The sequence below is a fragment of the Oncorhynchus keta genome, unplaced genomic scaffold (genome assembly GCF_023373465.1).
Source record: "Oncorhynchus keta strain PuntledgeMale-10-30-2019 unplaced genomic scaffold, Oket_V2 Un_scaffold_1547_pilon_pilon, whole genome shotgun sequence".
Taxonomy (NCBI): domain Eukaryota; kingdom Metazoa; phylum Chordata; class Actinopteri; order Salmoniformes; family Salmonidae; genus Oncorhynchus; species Oncorhynchus keta.
The window spans coordinates 722545-728658 of record NW_026290801.1 but is presented as its reverse complement, the minus strand read 5'-3'; positions in this window follow the sequence as shown (position 1 = coordinate 728658).

Genomic DNA, 6114 nt, shown 5'->3' with positions numbered 1-6114 from the left:
CTACCTGCTGTCAGACTGTATAATAACTCTACCTGCTGTCAGACTGTATAATAACTACCTGCTGTCAGACTGTATAATAACTACCTGCTGTCAGACTGTATAATAACTACCTGCTGTCAGACTGTATAATAACTCTACCTGCTGTCAGACTGTATAATAACTACCTGCTGTCAGACTGTATAATAACTCTACCTGCTGTCAGACTGTATAATAACTACCTGCTGTCAGACTGTATAATAACTCTACCTGCTGTCAGACTGTATAATAACTACCTGCTGTCAGACTGTATAATAACTCTACCTGCTGTCAGACTGTATAATAACTACCTGCTGTCAGACTGTATAATAACTACCTGCTGTCAGACTGTATAATAACTACCTGCTGTCAGACTGTATAATAACTACCTGCTGTCAGACTGTATAATAACTCTACCTGCTGTATAATAACTACCTGCTGTCAGACTGTATAATAACTACCTGCTGTCAGACTGTATAATAACTACCTGCTGTCAGACTGTATAATAACTGTATAATACCTGCTGTCAGACTGTATAATAACTACCTGCTGTCAGACTGTATAATAACTACCTGCTGTCAGACTGTATAATAACTACCTGCTGTCAGACTGTATAATAACTACCTGCTGTCAGACTGTATAATAACTCTACCTGCTGTCAGACTGTATAATAACTACCTGCTGTCAGACTGTATAATAACTACCTGCTGTCAGACTGTATAATAAGACTGTATAATAACTACCTGCTGTCAGACTGTATAATAACTCTACCTGCTGTCAGACTGTATAATAACTACCTGCTGTCAGACTGTATAATAACTACCTGCTGTCAGACTGTATAATAACTACCTGCTGTCAGACTGTATAATAACTACCTGCTGTCAGACTGTATAATAACTCTACCTGCTGTCAGACTGTATAATAACTACCTGCTGTCAGACTGTATAATAACTACCTGCTGTCAGACTGTATAATAACTCTACCTGCTGTCAGACTGTATAATAACTACCTGCTGTCAGACTGTATAATAACTACCTGCTGTCAGACTGTATAATAACTACCTGCTGTCAGACTGTATAATAACTACCTGCTGTCAGACTGTATAATAACTACCTGCTGTCAGACTGTATAATAACTACCTGCTGTCAGACTGTATAATAACTACCTGCTGTCAGACTGTATAATAACTACCTGCTGTCAGACTGTATAATAACTACCTGCTGTCAGACTGTATAATAACTCTACCTGCTGTCAGACTGTATAATAACTACCTGCTGTCAGACTGTATAATAACTACCTGCTGTCAGACTGTATAATAACTACCTGCTGTCAGACTGTATAATAACTCTACCTGCTGTCAGACTGTATAATAACTACCTGCTGTCAGACTGTATAATAACTCTACCTGCTGTCAGACTGTATAATAACTACCTGCTGTCAGACTGTATAATAACTACCTGCTGTCAGACTGTATAATAACTCTACCTGCTGTCAGACTGTATAATAACTACCTGCTGTCAGACTGTATAATAACTACCTGCTGTCAGACTGTATAATAACTACCTGCTGTCAGACTGTATAATAACTACCTGCTGTCAGACTGTATAATAATAATAACTACCTGCTGTCAGACTGTATAATAAACTACCTGCTGTCAGACTGTATAATAACTACTGTATAATAACTGCTGTCAGACTGTATAATAACTCTACCTGCTGTCAGACTGTATAATAACTACCTGCTGTCAGACTGTATAATAACTACCTGCTGTCAGACTGTATAATAACTACCTGCTGTCAGACTGTATAATAACTACCTGCTGTCAGACTGTATAATAACTACCTGCTGTCAGACTGTATAATAACTACCTGCTGTCAGACTGTATAATAACTACCTGCTGTCAGACTGTATAATAACTCTACCTGCTGTCAGACTGTATAATAACTACCTGCTGTCAGACTGTATAATAACTACCTGCTGTCAGACTGTATAATAACTACCTGCTGTCAGACTGTATAATAACTACCTGCTGTCAGACTGTATAATAACTACCTGCTGTCAGACTGTATAATAACTACCTGCTGTCAGACTGTATAATAACTACCTGCTGTCAGACTGTATAATAACTACCTGCTACCTGCTGTCAGACTGTATAATAACTACCTGCTGTCAGACTGTATAATAACTACCTGCTGTCAGACTGTATAATAACTACCTGCTGTCAGACTGTATAATAACTACCTGCTGTCCTGTATAATAACTGTCAGACTGTATAATAACTCTACCTGCTGTCAGACTGTATAATAACTCTACCTGCTGTCAGACTGTATAATAACTACCTGCTGTCAGCTCCTGTATAATAATAACTACCTGCTACCTGCTGTCAGACTGTATAATAACTACCTGCTGTCAGACTGTATAATAACTACCTGCTGTCAGACTGTATAATAACTACCTGCTGTCAGACTGTATAATAACTCTACCTGCTGTCAGACTGTATAATAACTACCTGCTGTCAGACTGTATAATAACTACCTGCTGTCAGACTGTATAATAACTCTACCTGCTGTCAGAGTATAATAACTACCTGCTGTCAGACTGTAGAGGTAACTACCTGCTGTCAGAGTAGCTGTCAGACTGTAGAGACTGATAATGCTGTCAACTCTACCTGCTGAGAGTAGGAGAGTATAATAACTCACCTGAGACTGTATAATAACTCTACCTGCTGTCAGACTGTATAATAACTCTACCTGCTGTCAGAGAGAGAGCTGTCAGAGTATAGAGAAGAGAGAGAGAGGAAGAGAGATAGAGAGAGAGGGGAGGAGAGGGAGGAGGGGAGGAGAGGAGGGGGAGGAGAGAGGGGGGAGAGAGAGAGAGGAGGGGGGAGGGAGAGGAGGGAGGAGGAGGGGAGGGGGGGGGAAAGAGAGAGAGGCGGGGGGGAAAGAGAGAGAGGAGGGGGGAGGGAGAGAGAGAGGCGGGGGTGGAGGGAGGAGAGAGGGCGGGGGGAGGAAAGAGAGAGAGGCGGGGGGGAAAGAGAGAGGCGGGGGGAGGAAAGAGAGAGAGAGAGAGAGGAGGGGTGGAGGGAGAGAGAGGAGGTGGTGGAGGGAGAAGAAACCACCTTGAGACCTCCTGCAGAGCAGGCATGATGCTCCCACTCAGAGACAGAACAACTGAAAGTTCCTCACAGTCACACACAGACTCCCCTTTCAATTAGATTCACAGGCACACTGAAAAATCATCAATTAACAACACATTGGAGAAATCATATCATTCTGCACGTTCTCCGTTCGCTTTGTTGATGAATTACCAATTTAGCCTGAACAGCTTGATCCCAGTCATCTCTCTGCTACAACCTCAGAGAGGGACAGGGGGAGGAGAGAGAGGAGAGGAACATCAGAGGGGAGAGGAATAGAGGAGAGGAGAGGAGAGGAGAGGAGAGGAGAGGAGAGGAACATCAGAGAGGGAGAGGAGAGGGAGAGGAGAGGAGAGGAGAGGAGAGGAACATCAGAGGGGAGAGGAACATCAGAGGGGAGAGGAGAGGAGAGGAACATCAGAGGGGAGAGGAGAGGAGAGGAGAGGAGAGGAATAGAGGAGAGGAGAGGAATAGAGGAGAGGAGAGGAGGAGAGGAGAGGAGGAGAGGAGAGGAGAGGAGGAGGAGAGAGGAGAGGAACATCAGAGGGGAGAGGAGAGGAGGAGGAGAGGAGAGGAGAGGAACATCAGAGGGAGAGGAATAGAGGAGGGGAGAGGAGAATAGAGGAGAGGAATAGAATAGAGGAGAGGAATAGAATAGAGGAGAGGAGAGGAGAGGAGAGGAATAGAGGAGAGGAATAGAGGAGAGGAGAGGAGAGGAATAGAGGAGAGGAGAGGAATAGAGGAATAGAGGAGAGGAATAGAGGAGAGGAGAGGAATAGAGGAGAGGAGAGGAATAGAGGAATAGAGGAGAGGAGAGGAGAGGAGAGTAGAGGAGAGGAATAGAGGAGAGGAATAGAGGAGAGAGGAATAGATGAGAGGAGAGGAGAGGAGGGAGAGGAGAGGAGAATAGAGGAGAGGAGAGGAATAGAGGAGAGGAGGAGAGGAGAGGAATAGAGGAGAGGAGAGGAGAGGAGAGGAGATAGATGAGAGGAGAGGAGAGGAATAGAGGAGAGGAGAGGAATAGAGGAATAGAGGAGAGGAGAGGAGAGGAATAGAGGAGAGGAGAGGAATAGAGGAATAGAGGAGAGGAGAGGAATAGAGGAGAGGAGAGGAATAGAGGAGAGGAGAGGAGAGGAGAGGAGAGGGAGAGGAGAGGAAGGAATAGAGGAGAGGAATAGAGGAGAGGAATAGAGGAGAGGAGAGGAATAGAGGAGAGGAATAGAGGAGAGGAGAGGAATAGATGAGAGGAGAGGAGAGGAACAGAGAGAAGAGAACAGAGAGGAATAGATGAGAGCAGAGGAACAGAGGAGAGGAGAGCAGAGGAACAGAAGAGAGGAGAGGAACAGAAGAGAGGAGAGGAGAGGAGAGGAATAGAGGAGAGGAGAGGAGAGGAGAGGAGAGGAGAGGGAGAGGAATAGAGGAGAGGAGAGGAGAGGAGAGGAGAGGAGAGGAGAGGAGAGGAGAGGAATAGAGGAGAGGAGGAGAGGGAATAGAGAGGAGGAGGAGAGGAGAGAGAATAGGAGGAGAGGAGAGGAGAGGAATAGAGGAGAGAAGAGAGAGAGGAGGGAGAGGAGAGGAGAGGAGAGGAGAGGAGAGGAGAGGAGAGGAGAGGAGGAGGAGAGGAATAGAGGAGAGGAATAGAGGAGAGGAATAGATGAGAGGAGAGAGGAGAGGAGAGGAATAGAGGAGAGGAATAGAGGAGAGGAGAGGAGAGGAATAGAGAGGAGAGCAGAGAGAAGAGAACAGAGAGGAATAGATGAGAGCAGAGGAACAGAGAGGAAATAGAGTTAAGAAAATATTGACCAAATAAACTAAAGTAAAAAAATAATAGAGAATAAGTAACACAATAATATATAATATATAATAATAATATATAATATATAATAATAATAAATAATATATAATAATAATATATAATATATAATATATAATAATAATATATAATATATAATAATAATAAATAATATATAATATATAATAATAATATATAATATATAATAATAATATATAATATATAATAATAATAAATAATATATAATAATAATAAATAATATATAATAATAATATATAATATATAATAATAATATATAATATATAATAATAATATATAATATATAATATATAATAATAATATATAATATATAATAATAATATATAATATATAATAATAATATATAATATATAATAATAATATATAATATATAATAATAATATATAATATATAATAATAATATATAATATATAATAATAATATATAATATATAATAATAATATATAATATATAATAATAATATATAATATATAATAATAATATATAATATATAATAATAATATATAATATATAATAATAAACATATAATATATAATAATAATATATAATATATAATAATATAATATATAATAATAATATATATATAATAATATATAATATATAATAATAATAATATATAATATATAATATATAATATATAATATAATATATAATAATAATAATAATATATAATATATAATATATAATAATAATAATATATAATAATAATATATAATATATAATAATAATATATAATATATAATATATAATAATAATATATAATAATAATATATAATATATAATATATAATATATAATAATAATATATAATATATAATAATAATATATAATATATAATATATAATATATAATAATAATATATAATATATAATAATAATATATAATATATAATATATAATATATAATAATAATATATAATATATAATAATAATATATAATATATAATTATAATAAATGCCATTTAGCAGACGCTTTTATCCAAAGCGACTTACAGTCATGTGTGCATACATTCTACGTATGGGTGGTCCCGGGAATCGAACCCACTACCCTGGCGTTACAAGCGCCATGCTCTACCAACTGTGCTACAGAATGACCACAGAATAACAATAACAAGGCTATAAACATAAACAACGTAT